This window comes from Rhincodon typus, chromosome 8 (assembly GCF_021869965.1).
Source record: "Rhincodon typus isolate 14 chromosome 8, sRhiTyp1.1, whole genome shotgun sequence".
NCBI classification, from domain to species: Eukaryota; Metazoa; Chordata; class Chondrichthyes; order Orectolobiformes; family Rhincodontidae; genus Rhincodon; species Rhincodon typus.
In genome coordinates this window covers 72044077-72061557 of record NC_063339.1, presented here as the reverse complement: position 1 = coordinate 72061557, position 17481 = coordinate 72044077, and the positions used below count along the sequence as shown (strand labels likewise).

The 17481-nt window shown below is 44.4% G+C and overlaps 2 long non-coding RNA genes and 1 other non-coding gene across 3 annotated transcripts in view; 1 reads left to right on the top strand and 2 right to left on the bottom strand.

The window, feature by feature from the left end:
* Positions 1-1133, bottom strand: part of LOC109928265 — a 10010-nt gene extending 8877 nt beyond the window's left edge. Inside the window, exon 1 of the transcript XR_007262716.1 lies at positions 1021-1133. This is a non-coding gene — a transcript (uncharacterized LOC109928265). The remainder of the gene's footprint in view (positions 1-1020) is intronic.
* Positions 1-17481, top strand: part of LOC125483770 — a 64251-nt gene that overhangs the window by 1070 nt on the left and 45700 nt on the right. Inside the window, exons 2-3 of the long non-coding RNA XR_007262718.1 lie at positions 938-1069; positions 17118-17233. This is a non-coding gene — a long non-coding RNA (uncharacterized LOC125483770). The remainder of the gene's footprint in view (positions 1-937; positions 1070-17117; positions 17234-17481) is intronic.
* On the bottom strand, positions 6513-12655 carry LOC125483769. The gene is made up of 2 exons (XR_007262715.1): positions 12428-12655; positions 6513-6909 (listed from the first exon to the last, which is right to left on the bottom strand). It is a non-coding gene; the product is annotated as an uncharacterized LOC125483769 (long non-coding RNA).

Genomic DNA, 17481 nt, shown 5'->3' with positions numbered 1-17481 from the left:
GACCCACTGGGTCTCTCTCTGGTCAGTTTCATACCCACTGGAATTCTCTCTGGTCAGTTTCAGACCCATTGGGTCTCTCTCAGGTCAGCTTCAGACCCACTGGAATTCTTTCTCTGGTCAGTTTCAGACCCATTGGGTTTCTCTCCGGTCAGTTTCAGACCCACTGGAATTCTCTCTCTGGTGAGTTTCTGACCCATTGGAATTTTTTCTCTGGTCAGTTTCAGACCCATTGGGTCACCCTCTGGTTAGTTTCTGACCCATTGGAAGTCTCTCTGTGATCAGTTTCAGACTCGGCCAGGTGAGTTTCAGATCCCTGGGACTCCTGGTTGCAGACGGTTTCACATCCAGCTTGCAGCAGACGGGAGTCGGGTGAGGTTGATACAACCTGACTCACACTGCGATGACTCCTCGCCGAAGCCGGACTGGAGTTTACAATTGCCTGTTTTTCTTTTGTTGTTGTTGAACCCTGGCTAATGAGCAAACGATCCCGATCGAAAACAAACACTGAATACAAAGTCAACACAGCAGCAACTCGCTCGTAAATCTTCAGCGCCCAAAACATAAATCCCTTTGCCGACAAAACTGATATGTTGATGTATTTTTGCTTCTGTATCTGCTGCCCTGACATGTCCCGGAAATGAGAACAAGTGAGTTAAAAACGCATTGAGAGCGTCTAAAGTTGGCTTATAAAACAGTAAAAGAATGACAAAAAGTGGTTGTATTAGGGATACTTTTCGCAACCCAGCCCCCCCCCCCCCACCTTGTATCTGCCACAAGATCAGGGTGTTCTCCTGATAAGAAGACGGTAAGCACCAGATCAGAAAAATCTGGGCTAGATTGACAACAACCTTGCAATGCCGATCCGCTTTGTAGTGCAGAGACAATATTTGCAAAGAAACAATTAAGTCACTTTTTTTGTCCGGTTCCCTTTGGGCAGGATGACGGGAGCGCGACTGCACGATGTAGAGATGAAGGAGATGCGCCGGGAAAGGAAAGTTGGTTGTTGTGAGATGCACTTACCCGGAGATAACTGAAGCCGGTTTATGTCGGATTGTACAAACTCCTTACAGTAGGTACTCTGATTAATCACCGCGCTTTACGCGCCGACCCACTGTTTACCGCCGGACTCCCTGTCAATCAAATATCGTCACAATCGTGTAACCATGGCACCGCCAAATCAGCAATCAGTACACGCCCACCCGACCGGCTCTTTTCCGAATTGACTGCTGGCGCTGCCAATCATTCCCCGCGCAGCCAATCGCCTGTTCTCCTGCAGTGCCGGCTTCGCGCCCCTAGATAGTGCTGTGCTACAGCACCCTCCCCGCCACCCACCCCCACCCCGTCCTTCCCATCCAGCGCCACCTGGAGGCCTCACCCTCCCCCACCAAAACGTCCGGGCCGGGCGGCTGTCTGCACCCCCTCGCCGATCAGAAATCAGCATCAGGTTGTTACCACGAGAGAAGCGCTTATACCATCCAATCGAAATCAGCCATTTGTCCTCGTTTCCCCCACTCTGTTACATTAGGAGGGGGATTCCCTCCACAGCTATCTTAAAAGAGCCTGTTCGCCAAATATCTATTAATATGCATTTGTTTTTGTGGCTTAAAGACGGGGTCCAATCTGAAGTTGACAGATCTCAGATTCTGCATTGAGTTCACTCAGACCCACTTAGGAGTTAACATCTAGAGAGGAGGGACTAAACAAAACAGCTGGACAAGGAACCGCAACTGCAGTCTTGCACCAGTCACTGTGTAAATGTCACTTTTATACGTTTAAAAACATCTACGCTTTTGTTTTACCCGGACAGGGTGCAGGGAGTCTGGAACATACTGGGCTGAGAAGGTAGTCAAGGCAAAAACTCTGCATACATCTAAAAAGTGCCAATAACCTGCAGGGCCACACACCAAAGACTGGAAAGTGAAATTACGCTGGCTGGCTATGTGATGGGCTAGATGACTTCTTTCTGTGTCGCAAACTTTCTATGATTGTTTGTCTAAAGAAAGAAGGAGAACGAGAGATATAAGGAGAATGATAGAAAGAGTTAGGGCACAGAATGAGGCCATTCAGCCCGCTATGGCTTTATTGGCCAAAATAGAAACATCCATTCGAATCCCCGATCTGCCACACAATAGATAGAGTATTGTATCTCAAGTGTATATACAACTTTTTTGAAAAAATGAAAACAGGTCTTTTCAACCCTCTCTGCCTAGCATGTGACGGTTCAATACACCTTAATTAAATCTTTTCTTAGCCTCCTACTTCCAAAGACAATGACCCCAGCCTATCAAACTACAGTCCCCTTGACTGTCCATAGAGGACACTCTACGAGTTGTGCTCAACCAGCCTGGTGCTTGCAAAATTCAGAACATCGTGTCTAACATTAGATGTGCTCCTGCTATTGGACAACATTAACTAAACTCTGACTGCACTGAGAATTACACTGGAAACCAATTCAAGATTATCAGCCAGGCTCACAGTGTTGTTCACTTATTCAAACATGGGACCCTATTCTTTGTAGCCAAGAATAATATGTTCACACATTATACCTTTTTATAATGATGTAAGGGCTATGAAGATAACCAATCACTGATACATCCACATGGTAATGCCCTGACCATTCAGAGACCACTAACTAAGACAGTTCTCACTGCATCTCATTGACAGCCACAGACCAACTAAACAATACCCCCTTCTTAAGCATCATATATTATTATTTCCTGTGTTCAATCCTGATTAGTGCAAAATGAGAAGGTCTCCTTTCATGTTTGTTATTAGCACTGATTATTGGTATGTTTTAAATCCAATTTTTACTCATAACTAAAACCCTCCATTTCCGGCAACATTTAATTCAATCTTTCTGTACCCTCTCCAATGTGATAACATCTTTTCTATAATGGGGTGACCAGAACTGCACACAGTACTACAGCTGTGCTCTCTCCATTGTCTTGTACAGCTCCGTCATTGTATTCATGCTTCCATACTCTAGGCCTCAACCAATGGAACCTTGCCTTCCAAACAGCATGATTCTGAACCTAGACACCTGTGGGTGTGGTAAATATGGAACGGAGCTGGTTATGCTGCTCACCTCTTTATCTGCCATCTCCTTTTTGTCAGATTGACAAGTTTTGTATCTGTCAGACGTTCAATGTGAATCATCGGCTTTGAGTTTCCTGTGGTTTGCTGGTCTTATATCTGTTCTGAACAACTACCACACGGGAGCTTCAGTCTATCTATAACAACTCATTCTAAAATTTCCCTGGCTGCATTACCTCATATTGTATGGAACCAGACAAGCACATCTTTCTACAAAAACTGCTATGTAGACTGAAAGGTGTGTGCCAACTTGCTGAGTAAGCCTCATTTATCCATTAAAGTAATCTTCCTGTGTTACACAGTTTCAACTCCTCACAGCTCCAATAACTTGTGAAAATTAGAAAAGTTCACACTCCTGGTGCGCGTGCTGAGAGAATACTGCACAATCAGAATTACCATGTATAGGATGAGACATTAAGATCCCAAATATGTGCAAAAGATCCCATGACATTACTCAGAGGAGCACGAAGCTTCTGTCCTGTGTCCTGACCAATTTTTATCCTCAACTAAGATCTGTAAAAAACAGATTATCTTGTCATTCGCACATTTCTGTTTATGGGATATTATTATGTGCAAACTGGTTCTCTCTTTTGTTACATTACAACAGTGACTACTTTTCAAAGTACTACATTGGCTATACAGCACTTTGGGAAATTCTGAAATTGTGACAAATGCAATGTATCTCAGTATAACCATTAACATGTTTGCTCTCCACAGTCCTGCAAATATCTTCTTTCCCATCATTTGTCCTATATTGTTTTCAGCGACTATTGGATCCATTTCCCTCACTCTTTCAGACAGTACAATCCAGATCGCATCAACTTGCTGCCTGAATGACAAGTTCTTAGTTATTTTCTCAGTCCTTTTCCATGATCTTAAATCTGAATTCTTCAGTTACTGAGCCACCTGACAGGAGGAAGTTATTTCTCCTTACTTACTTGATCAAAACTCCTTATAGACTGGAACCACTGGATTACAGTCTATTTTTCCCTCAGCATAATGCTGGAGTATCAGTCTGTGTCAAGCATATCTTCACTTGCTGCATTTTACAATCTTTGCCAGGTTGAATATACATACGAACAGATTCAAGAATATACACTTCCCTGCTGTTATCAGACTTTTGAATAGACCTCTCAAATGTTAATATTGATCTCTCTGTGCACATTCTCTATGGCTCTAACACTGTATTCTGCACTCTGTTCTGCTACCTGATGCACTTTATATGGTACGATCTGCCTGTATAGCATGCAAAACAACACTTTTCACTGTATCTCAGTACATGTGACATCAATAAATCAAATCAAATCAAATCGTGTAGAATAGGCTTCCGCAGAAAGTGGAAGTTGTTAGTATTGATTCAGTGCAAATTATATACAGCAGGTTTCATTCTGCAAGAAATATTTTGGGATACAGCATAATTTGTGACATGATAATTGTTTGAGAGGAACAGCAAAACATTGAACCCTTGGTTCTTAAATTTGTGAGGATTTTCCTCGCTGGTTAGAAATAAATTGATGGGGAGTGATTCCTACAATTAGTCAGCAGCTTTATGATTAGTTTATCATGTAGCTATCAGGATAGCATAAGGCAAACACAGATGGAGGTCAGTCACTGTCTCATCAGTTTCCAATGCTCGCAGATAGGTAAAGCAGCCAATTCTGCATCAAGAGTTACATTCATTCTGTAGTCCACAATCACTTGATGAGGCTCTCACAGTCACTGGATCAATACCATCACTTTAGCAAATCCTGAGTCCCAGAATATTATAAATTCTTTCTTTCTTCTGCTGTTTTTCTGGGTGCATTAATGCAATCTTTCTCCCTTGCCTTGTAATCCAGATGTTGGATGATTACACAGAACTACTTGGCCCAAGGCAAGCTGCTTAGTGCGATCACACTGCACTGGTATTCCTAGGCCTCAGCTTAAGTTCGTAGGCACTGATCTGCACAAATCTCCCAACCCATCGATGTCTCAGATTCAAAGTTTGCATCCTCGTGTTCAAATTCTTCCAATTCCTCACCATCTCTGTATGATCCTCCAGCACCACAGCCCTCTCTGTACCCCTTTAATTCCGGCCCCTTGCTCATTGTCAGTTTTTATCCCCCCATCATGGCTGGCCAGACCTTCAGCTGCCTTGGCCCCAAGCTGTGGAATTCTCTCCTCAAGCCTTCCTACCTCTCCCTTCTCCTTAAAGATCTTCATTAAAAGTGACTTCTATGACCGAATGCTTGCTCATCAATCCCCATGTCTCCTTCAGCGCCAATTTTGTTTGTCTGATTATGGTCCTTGGGGTGTGTTACCACAATGAAAGGTGCTATATAAGTGCAAGTTGATCATCAACCACTCATTCCTCGTTCCGCATCATTACAGCGAAACCGCTGAAAGGACTTCGAAAGACCTGGAGCAAGGGAAGGGAACGGAAAATTGCTACGTTGTGGAGGGGGAGAAAGACAGGAAGAGGGAGACATGTGAGGATTCCGATCTTGCATCCTGATGAAGGGTGTAAACCCGAAACGTCAACTTTCCTGCTCCTCTGATGCTGCCTGACCTGCTGTGTTCCTCCAGCTCCACACTGTATTGACTCTCTGATGCGTAAAGTTGTAACAAATTGACTAAGCTGAACAGTCTGGCAGTCAATGAAGCAAACAGAAATGTACTAGTACGACAGACCAGGGACCAGAGCTCCAGGCAGGCTTAGAGGCCCAGTCTAATACCAGGCTTCTAGCTGAAGTCACACTGCAATGGTGGCTTAGCCATTTGATCTATTTTATAGGTCAAATTTGAAAAGAATGCTGCGGAAGATGGGTGACCAGTTTTGAGGGCTCCCTCCCTTTCACTTCACTGCTGTTGCATCCAGCTGGAGCAGGACAGTGGGGGGTGGGGCGGGGGTTGGTGTCCCATCCATCGAGTTTTCCCACTGATTGTCTCTGAAACTTTTTTTTTGTGGGTTTTTTGTTTACCATTCCCAGGAGGTTCTATCAGCTGGATTATACAGAGTGGGCCCCTCCAGCTACAACTGCAAAACAAACCTACAGGGGCTAAATTTGCTGATGACCTCAGCAATGGGTAAGGGAGTGAGTCATAAAGAGGGCATTAAGTAGCCTGCTAAGGGACCGTAACACATTAAGTCGGTGAGCAAACGCTTGGCAGATGTGAGCAGTGTGAGGAAATGCGAGTTTTTGTTCATTTTGGCAGGTAGATTAGGAAAGGAATATAGTATTTAATGGATAACACAGTGCGGAGCTGGAGGAACATAGCAGGCCAGGCAGCATCAGAGGAGCAGGAAAGTTGACATTTTGGGTCAGGACCCTTCTTCAGAAATGGGGGAGGAGGGAAGGGGATAGGTTGCAGAACTCCAAAGTGAGGAGCGATCTGGGTAGATAAATTGCATAAAATTCATACACAGATACAATAAGTAATTAGGATGGCAAATGGAATGTTCTTTATTGCAAAGGGAATGGAATATAAAAGTAGGGAAGTGATGATTCCTTATTCTCTCAAAGGGCTGGGCAGGAGGTGACTGTTGAATTATGGTATAGATTCCAGGCAAGACAGGCCTGTACCTTTAAGCCAGTCACATGACATTACAACGTATGACGTTCCTGTATAAAGGTAACCGTCTTGCCTTCAGTCACATGCTCTGTGTGATGGAGTCAGTGTAGTATCTTCAATGTCTTTGTAAAGAATAGAGAACATGGTCAAAAACCATGCATACAGTTACATCAACTTAAATCAAGAGATGGATTCATAGAAACATACTACATTGTTGTGTCCAGCAGAGATCATAAGATGTGCTAAGGAGCAAATGGCCAAGTCCTGTGAAGACATAAACAACAGAACAAATTGTGTTGGTGAGTCCCTGATTTGTAATCATGTAAATAGTCAGTGTTGTAAATAAACTTCAAGATCTCTGTCTCACAAGAACCTTACTCTTTGTGGTATATGTTCCATGGGCTAATATACGAAAACCACAAACCACATCACAGATGGTGGGTGAGCAGTGTCTAAGCACATTGGTGCACTATTGTAAACTTTGGGCATGGCTGGCTAGTTTCTTTCTGACCATTAATTTTGTATGTTGAGAAGCAAGGGGAGAAATCTGAACAGAGCAAAGAACAATCAGTGGAGAAAACATAAAGCAAATTTATAGCCTGACAGTGTGTTTAAAGCTCTGTCAATTAGACTATATTAATTTCCCTGCATCACAATTTCCATAATTTAAACATCTTGTGGTTACACAGGAGGTCAAAGGTAACTCAGTCAGTCAGGCAGCTGTTCAATTCAAGTTCCATGTGGGGGAGTCAGTTCCTTTTGTTTCGCTCTCTCAGAAACACTGGAAACTGTTGTTGTCGAGTGCTCAAAGTTACAATCTATTCATATGTTTACCGAGAGCTTCTGCCAAGGGGTCTGCACTCAGTAACTGCATTGCGGCTGAACACTTGCACTATGAATGAGACATTCCCACTTTCATACCCCCACACGTTCACCTCCGGCTCAGAGCGCTGCTCCCACTCTGTGCAGACACTGCATTTGTAACCGGTCTGGGCATAATGTTTCCCACTTGTGAGTCACAAGGCCGTGTAATTGTAGTCTACACAGAGTTTAATTGTAATGCGGGGAAATCTAGGGCAATTGTGATGTCAATACTGACGTGTATTATGGACACTCTTGAAGTAATGTTTCAGTTTTTGATGCATGGCTCATTGTTGAACTAACCACACTGTAAATCCAAGCGACTGCCCTGCCATAATTTCTAGGCACTATTCTGAAACCTTGCCATGTTAGACCATAAGATGTAGCAGCAGAAGTAAGCCATTCATCAGGGTAAAAGGCCCAGGCATAGAACTAAAATATACCAAGAGCACGAGTCTCCTCTTCAAGTCATTAGGCTTTGTGTTCAGCGGAAAGATATGTATGTGCATTGTGTCTTTACTGGCCTCAGACAGTCCCAAAGCACTTTATCACCACTGAAGTGTAGTTAGTGTTGTGATGTAGAAAGGACAGCAGCCAGTTTGCACGGAGCAAGGTGCCGCAAACAGTGAGAAAGAAACGAGACTTTGATAGCCGTCTTAGGAAAGGATTGAGGCCTGTGCTGTGCTTGCTCTGATCTGTTTCATGGCTAATGGAACCATAAAGGCCTGACAATGTTTGTGTCAAATTACTCCTGAAGGCTGGAGGAGGAGCAGGATTACTTGATGACGAATGGCAGTGAACTACTCCGCCTGTATATGTCCCTCTCATGAGCTTATTTTGTCCTCGTGAACAGTTGACATTCCCCCAGAAGCGTACAAGCATGTGAATTAGGAACAGGAGTAGGGTCATTCGATCCCTGAAGTCTGCTTTCCTCTTCATGAACATCATCTGATTTTAGCCTCAATTCCATATTCCCGTTTACCTTCAAATACCTTTGACTTCCTTGTTTGTAAAGAATCTATGTACCTTTGCTTTCCAGATATTCAATAAACCCCTAAGGAGGAGGCGCTATTGATTCACAGCGGTGAGAGAAAAGAAGTTTCTCCTCATCTCCATCTTTAATGGAAGACCACTTCTTCTTTTAAACTGCGTCTCCTATTCCAATCTCTCCCACAGGGGAAACCATCCTTTCAGCATTCAACCTGTCAAATCCCTCTCAGGATCTTATATGTTTCAATAAGGCTGCCACTTATTCATCCAAACTCCAGTGAATACGGCCCAGCCTGTCCAAGCGTTCCTCATGAGATAACCTCTCCATTCCCAGGTATCAATCAAGTGAACTTGCTACATGAGCAAGAATTATCCCTAACTTGTGGCACCAGGGTGTTTTCTTATGTGACAGCTGATTCCTGGGATGGGGAAATTGAATCTAGGATCGAGCTGTTTCCTCTATTTCCTGGATAAATTGTTGAAGTGGCTTAGGCCATTGGATAGCCCTGCTTACCTCGACCAAGAAAGCAAATGTTTTTCCCTGCACTGGATAGAAGGAAGTTGATGGCCTGAATGTCCTCCTTTCTAATGGCTGTAAGTTCTTTCCCGCTTGAACTGCAGCAATCTTTACCGCTTGAAAGGTTACCTTAAGCAGTAATGTCAAGTGAGCTCCAGGTCAAGGGTCACCTCAGGTCATCTTTTCACTGCTACAAAGTCTTTGAGTCATTGGAAAAACAGGCAGGAGAATACAGAAGCTCATTGCAAACAAATGGAGAGGAAAAGAAATGCATGTCTGAAAAAAAACGGTCTTTAACTGAGTCATTTAGCAGTTAGATAAACCCCAAATGTAAATAGTATCATCAGATTATCTTGACATGAATGATCTAAATCAGAAGACATATAAGCCTAGAGCATCTATCTTTGATAGTGAAAGGAAATAACCTGCCTTTTTACAGCACCTTTCACATCCTCAGAATATCCCAAAAGCCAATTACATGCATCAGAAGTGAAGTCACTGATGTAATGAAGGAAACACTACAGCCCATTTGATTATAACAAGTCTTCATAAAGCAGCTGCGTGAAGATGATCAGATACTATGTATTTCTAACATTGCATAAATATTGGCCAGGATACTGGGGAGAATTTTCAGTGCAGTGAGGCGATTGTAACTAAACTCGCCCTGACTCAATCTCCAATTTCCAATTGGGTTCACAACTTAGTGGTGACAATCGTATCGACGTTCTGCTATCCATCTTGATGCATTGTGGTCATTAGCAGCAAAGTTTCTACCAGCAATCAAGCCTATGATCTCCCTAGGTTTTATGCTTTAGGTCTAAACCCACTACAGTGTCATCCTGCACAGAGAGGTGAGCACAAGTGGCTGACTCTTCAGTGCAGCACCGAATGAGACATAAAACCTAGATCTGTCTGCCCTGGTGAGGAGGATGTGAAGTATCCAACGACAGTATTTTGTACAAGAGCACGGGAGCTCTCCTGTGCCCTGGACAATGCTTATCCCAATGCTAATGTCACAATAAAAACAAATGTTCTGATCGTTATCACATTGCTGTTTGTGGGACCTTGCCAATTGCAAACTGTCACCTGTGTTTTCCTACATTGCAAATTGTGCCTCTAAAGTAACTCACTGATTGTAAAGACTGTGGGATACACTGAGGTGCTGATATAATTTTACTTCTAATGTGGAGTAGGAACACTGAATGGAGCCTCACACAATTAGTCCTTTTTAAATCGCACCTCCCCACCCTTCTTGCCATTCTCCACCACAAAATGAAGCATGGCACAGAGTAATTTCTGCAATCATAATGCAAAAAACAATATTGTCTCGCGTTTCTGGGAGTTTGCGTTGCATTTATTAACACTATTCCCCTGAAACTAGTGTAGAAAGTCTGATGAATTTTAAGGACAGCGACGCGGACTTGCAAGCCAAGTTTCTGTGATTCTTAATTCCTGGTTTCAAAAGTATTGGCTTGAAATTTACGGTGGATTTCAGGAGCCAGACATCAGGGGTAAAAGGCATGTTCCAAGCCCCATTTGCTAGCAAAAGGGCTGTCTCAGTGACCTCTGCATAGGCAGCCTCCCCACTTGTCTGCTGCCTGGTTTAGGACTAGGTTAGGCTCTATTCAGAAGGTCAGAATGTATGAATATACAAAATATGACGAAAGCAGATCATTCAATCCCTCGAGCTTGCTCAATAGGACCATTGCTGATCTGTTTGTGTTTCCAATTCCACATTCCCATCTATCTCCAATAACCTTTGATTCCCTTGTCTCGCAAGAATCTTTCCACCGCTGTCATAAAAATATTTGAAAACCTAATCTTTGATGCAGAGAGTTCTGAAGTCGTAACAACTATCTGTGAGATGTGTATATGAATAGGAAGAGTTCAGAGGGATATGGGCCAATGGGACTAGGTCAGATCGGATGACTGTTGTGGACGCGGTGTACTGAAGGGTCAGTTTCAGTGCTCTATGAATCTATGTCTACAGGCTCCCCTTTATCCACAGGGAATGTTACTTCTTCAAAGAACTTGGAACAAGTTGGTTAAAGATGACTTTCCTTGGATGAGAGTTCTTCCTGATTGGATTGAGTTTTTCTAAGTTTGCAGCTATAACATTTGTAAAGATCATTTTTAACACCTTCCCCATGTCCGACATCAAGCTAACTGGCCTATGGATTCCTTTCTTGTGCCTCCCTCACTTTCCCATTCTGATAAAACCTTCCCTGAATCCAGGGAATTTTGAAAATGAATGTGGACGTGATTAATGTTCCATTGACATCATCTTTAATCGTGTAAGCTCTATCTGAAGCCAGGTCCTTGGTCCCCTGTCTGCTGATGCTTTTAGTGTTTATGATTCTGTAAATAAGTGAGAGTAGGAATTTGAACTATAACTTTACTTTGGAAAGCCAGTACCATTTCAAACTCAAATTGGGCCCAGACTGCTGTTGCACCCAGACTGGAAACTCTGTCAGGAACGTTCTGTGTCCTACTGGATAGACGGAGGAGAGCTGGGAATCAACAGTGAAAGCACAATTTGAAACACGTTAACTGGAATTGTTAAGCCACTAATGCTAGGGTTTGATTGTTTGTCTGCAGGTGGGAGCATGACATTGCTGTAGTGTAGAGATATTAAGGTCCTCAAACAGACCATTAAACAGTCTTTCTTAGCTCAGTCAAACCATCACAATGTAATTCTATATCTCAGCATGAGATAGAATAGGTTCGATGGACTAAATCACCTTCCCTCTTTCCACTGATTGTTAAAACCTTTCCTTCTGTTCAAGTAATAACAGTTATTACCACTTCAGGCCTAACAAAGGCTTACTGCCAGCAACGGTGCTGAGCCAGTCCAGGGCCAAAGGTCATGTCAAGCAAGCCTTTCACTGCAACAAAGCTTCTGACCCTCATTATCTGTGGCAATCAGGCAGACAATGCAACCACTCCTACAGTTCTGTGTGGACTGACTGTCAAGATAAAGAAATTTATTTACAACATGTCTTAAAAAGCAGTAACTTCAAGAAAACGCTGACGTTGTTGACTTCTTAAACAAACTGCAAAGTTTGGAATTGGATTAAACCGGGCTAGGCAGGGCAGTGTCAATTCTCTGGGATTGTCCTCGCCACTCCGGGATTTTTGCAGGACACTGCTGCGAGCAAATTCGAGGAGAAAAATCATTAAAGGATTAAGGAGGAATGCCGTCCTTTCTTCAACTCCTGGAAGCACTTTTTGTTCAGTGGTTGCAAAAGACACATTTGCCAGGTGGCATGAGAATGGCGGAGTCTCGAGGTTGGGGGTATGGGGTCCGGTGTGGGAGAGATGTGCTGAGGTACGGGGCAGAGTTTTAATCGTGAGGTCTTTGAAGGAAGGCAAGTGGGCCCGCAATTTTCCCACCCCTGCTGGCATGTCAAGTACCTGGCTCCTGAACGTTTTCGAAGAGATCGTGTCGGAGGCAAAACAGCTGCTGTCCCACAAACTTTGGATCACCCATGGAGTCAATGTCCCATGTGTTGAGGCAGACAGTTTGCTGTGCAGCAGTAAATGTGGCACCCCAGGATATCTATTCCCATAACACTTGGTTCCTAGCTTTTTGTTGAGAACGTCGCAATACAGCACTGTCTGCGCTGGAATTTTTCAGTCAGTACTTGGTGGCTGGAGGTAGCCAACCCAGCACCCTTCCTTCCGTTGCGGTGGGGGCTGACGGGTGGGGGGCCTAGCCCTCCATTAACGTTAAGGTATACCCCGACACCCAAATCTCTAGGTCAAAGGTCACAACCGGTGCAAGATGCTGAGTACAGCTGTAGGCCCCAGGCCTCCCAGTAATGGAGCGTCTTCCGACCATGAGGGCAGCCATTTTTGTTTTGAGGGTGTGGAGAGGGCGCTTCCACTTTTGAGGCATGTTCTCTCCTCCTTGCAACAACAAGCTTTCCAGTCCTTAAATGCTCAATTGCCTACTAGTGGCCCCCTGGCCCTGGGAGTCCTTAATTAGTTAATTAGTTAGTCTTCCAGTCACTAATCGGCTACTCCTTGGAAAATCATGTTGGGTGACTGATCCCAACACTGCTGGGTCAGACTTGATCCTGATGCTGGGGCTCTGATTGCAAAAAGCAAAACTGCCTGACCATGTTCAGTGACCAAGAACATGTGCCTGGGAAAAGGCGCACTGGAGTTCAGGCGATCACCACCTCGAGGAATACGTCCAGGCTGAGGTCAGCAACCCTTAGGCCCGAAGGCAGAAGCGGAAAGATCAGAAATCATGCCGGAAAAGGAAAGTGTAAAACCTCAGCAGATCTTGCTGCGGCTGTACAGGGGGAAACAGGGTTAATGGGCAGGATATTACAGTGCCCCCCACCACCACCACCCCTCCCCCCAGCACCGTGTGTTCTCTACAGACATGTTGGGTTGGGAAGTCATGTCGGGTGCCTAGCCTAACCCTGCGCTCTACCTCGTATTATGTGGGCTAGGTGTGTGCTGAAATCAGCAGACCATCCACTCTATATAAATATTCACAGGATGTCGGCATCAATGGTGAGGCCAGCATTTATTGCATGTGCCTGATTGCACTGGACAAGGTAGTGTGGAGTTGCCTTCCTGGACTGCTGAAGTCTGTAAATTTGGAGGGACTACCCACAGCGCTTTTAGGAAGGGAGTTCCAGGATTTTGACCAAACGACAGTGATAGCATTTGGAGATAGCTCCAAGCTAGGACAGAACTGGCACATAATAATGGTTACCACGTATCTGCTGCCCTCGTGTTTCAAATGCTAACTCTGCTGTGTAGTTGAGATCATAGATTTAGACAATGCTCGCCCAAGAAGCCTTCAGTGAGTTGTTGAAGTTTGTCCCACAGATGGTACACACTTGCTGCGAATGTGCATTGGCGACCATTTATTGATGGTGTTAGATTGGGTGCTGACCAAGCAGGCTGCCATCAATTGTGCTGAACTTAAGGAGCTTAATTCTTGCTGCTGGTAATGACCCAGTGGTGGGCAAACCTGTCAATATGTGAAATGCACAACAGACAAAATTCTCTGGTCTACTTGTCATCTTTCAGGAGCTGGCAGGAGTTTCAGTCCCTCATTCAAGGGCACTCAGGCAATGAGTGAACTTTGGAAAGGGGAGCCCATGGGGACCTACAAACCCTCCCCCCCCATCTATTATTCTTGTCGCTGACCACCCCCCCCTACCCCATTCCCCACACACCTCTCCCCACTTCACAAAACCCCTCCATCATTATTTGCCTATGACCTGGGTTCTTCCTTGCCACCTTGGGTGGCAGAAAGGTCTCATTCCAGCAACAACCGTGGCCTCTGCCATCGAATTGCTTTTTCAAAGAGCAATCCTTCTGGATCCCCAAAGCCTGTTCCACATGTACAAAACGCAAGTAGGGAGTACTTCCTATTTGCCTGGATGAGGGCAACTCCAATAGCATCCTGCACAAAGCAGGCCTGCCTGAACAGCACCCTATCTGCCTCCTTAACCATTCAGCCCCTCCATCACAGTGATTGCATTTACAAGGCTGCCTCCTACAGCATTTTCCAAATCAGTGACCACATCCAAGTAGAAAGACAGTGTGGAAGCAGGCCATTCAGGCCATTGAATCCACACGACCCTCTGAACAGCATCACACAGGTCCACCTCCACCTTTAGCACAGCCAATCCACCTAACCTGCACACCTTAGGACTGTGGGAGAAAACCAGAGCACCCAGAAGAAACTCATGCAGATAAAAGGAGAACATGCAAACTCCTCACAGACAGTTGCCCGAGGCTGGAATCAAACATAGGTCCTTGGCGCTGTGAGGCAGCAGTGCTGACCACTCAGCCACCATGCCACCCATACTTGGGAACACCACCACCCCTCCAAGCCTGCCTTTGAATATATCTCCATTCCTTCACAGTCACTCAAATCCTGGAATTCCGTCCCTATGCCAAGGGCATTGTGGGACTCACAGCAGATGGACTGCAGCAGCTCGAGACGGTGGCTCACTACCACCTTCTGAAGGGGCAAATATGGATGGAGATGATAGGCTGACCCATCCAGCGACACCAAAATCCAGTGAGCCAATGAAAAAAGCGTCCATCAATTGCTCATTTAGCAGCCACTATTGGCAATCTGACCAAAGGGCTTCCTACCCTGAACATAATTCTGGTGGAAGCCAGAAAGTGGTGAGAGTTCAGGCATGCTATCATCCCATGGAATTAAATGCCCTTCCTGATTCCAAACACACCACGAGAGAAGTCATACAATTCCAGCCTAGCCCTTTTTTATGGACAACCTCCAATGGGAAGTCCCCAAAGAAAGTCAATAGAAAAGAAACGATTGTGCAACATTTTAATATCTAATTCAAGAGACTCAGGAGATCTCTGATAGTAGTTTCCTCAATGGCTATACCTGGTAATGATGTAGTATAAGTAAATCACAGAGACCAATTGAACCCTGATTTGAGTTGTGGCTTACGGACTACAATGGGTTTCAGTCAGGATTTACCCTCCTGTTCCTGTGTCAGCTGCCAGTTAAGGCGAATCTGGTGAGGAGGTCCGCCTCAGCTCTGATGCTATTGTCAGTTGAATACCTTACGAACTTCGTTGTTTATTTATTTATTTAAATACAAATTCACAAACAATATGAATATCGTTGAATTACGTTTATTGTCACAGGTTCTCATGTGAGTACAGTGAAAAATCTACAAGTCACCACCGACAAATGTGCCTAGATACATAATCTTTGGTACAAAGCAGAAAAATAAGCAAGACGAAGTTAGACATCACAATCCTTCTCACAAGAAATAGAAAAACAATGAAACACAGTTAACAGTTCAACACCACTGTCCGTAAGTGCCAGGCCCTGGTGGGCTCACACTCCTCAAAAGGTCTCAACCTCCCCCACCCTAGGCTTGATCACACCACCACCCTGGGCTGCCTGCTCCCGCTCTCGCCACCATCCGGAAATTGGGGTCCCTTTTATTCAGTATTTCCCGTATCTCATATGAGTTCATTTAACTGTGTTACAGTAGCAAATAGGCTTCAACAAGCATAAACATAAGTTTTATTGGGAGCCACAATATCCTTTTGTTTGGGAATGCGAAAAGTTTTTATTCATAGAGGAATGGAAACTAACTCTTAAATAGGGTTGGGAAGTGAACAACGGTCACCTTGGCATGAACTACCAGTCTCTAGAAATAGGGTATATCAACAAGGGAACAGGGGCAGAGGGCAGCCCTCATTAGGTAGTCCGTATAGGCAGCAGTCCTTGTCAGGGAGCTGTCTCCTTCAGATTCAAGATGGACCAGAGGAGAAGGAAGACCCAGGGAAGAGTTCCCTTGACTCATTGGCGAGAGAGCAGGAGCTGCCTTCTTACCTTTAACAAGACTGACACATTCTGCACCAACGGCCTGTTCATTCCCCGGTATCAGTAAATCATCTTCGATTGTCACTGTTGTATGCTTTCTTTGTCTAATTCACTTACGTATCATATCCATTCTGTCGTTTCTTAACAAACGCAAACACACTGAGCAGAAGAAAAATTACCTTTACCATGATACAGCAGTGCAGCAGAGTTGGGAGAGCTTTACTTTCAGTTTAAAAGAATAAGGAGGGCTTTACTTTCAGCTTAAAAGAGTAGGGCAGTGCAGTGTGAGGCACAACAATCCAGACTGGACTTCATTACCACCTATTCTATAAGGTCTGAGCTGGGCGTCTGTAAATTTGTTTTTCTCAAAAAAACAAGCAGCCTGTATTTAGTACTGGAAGCAAAAGTAGCTTTTTTGTTGGTTTGTTCTTTCTTCAGTTTTCCTGTCTTTTAATAAAAGTTAAATTTAACAACTGCTTGAGAGCTTCACAACGTGTGATGCTCACACAATGACAAGACATTATGGGGATTAGGGAAAGGGTATAGTGGTTCTAAGGGAGGGTAGCTTCTTGTAACTTTGCACTTATAGTTGCAGCTGCAATGAACGAAGCAGTGATTTATTCTCGGTTGATCAGACACTTCATGGTTTAAAGTGCCGCTATTTGTACGAACCTGATCTTCCATTTACAATGAAGTGTCGACCAGGCTACCCAAGTGCCATCAGAAATCTTTACTTTCTCATTTCCCTTCCTCTAGGTTTACTGTGAAGGCCAATTCCTGGCTGGCACCCATTTGACCTGGTGAGTGTCTGGGCTTTAAACACATGGCTGGTGGCAGAAGATCCCAGAAGGTGGCGAGAACAGCCTGAAATGGTGAGCACATGATAGTGTGAAGGTGGCATCATAATGCCTACTTTCTGAGGTGAGCAGCATGGTGGCCCTGCAAGAAATTCCTCAAAATTGACACCTGGCTGATTTTTCAGGCCTCAGTAATTTTACGAATTTTGCATGTAAGTAAGTAAGAAACATTCGAGCGGGATTGAGCTCAAGAGCCGTGAAGTTATGCTCCAGCTATACAAAAGCCTGGTTCGGCCACATCTGGAGTATTGTGTCCAGTTCTG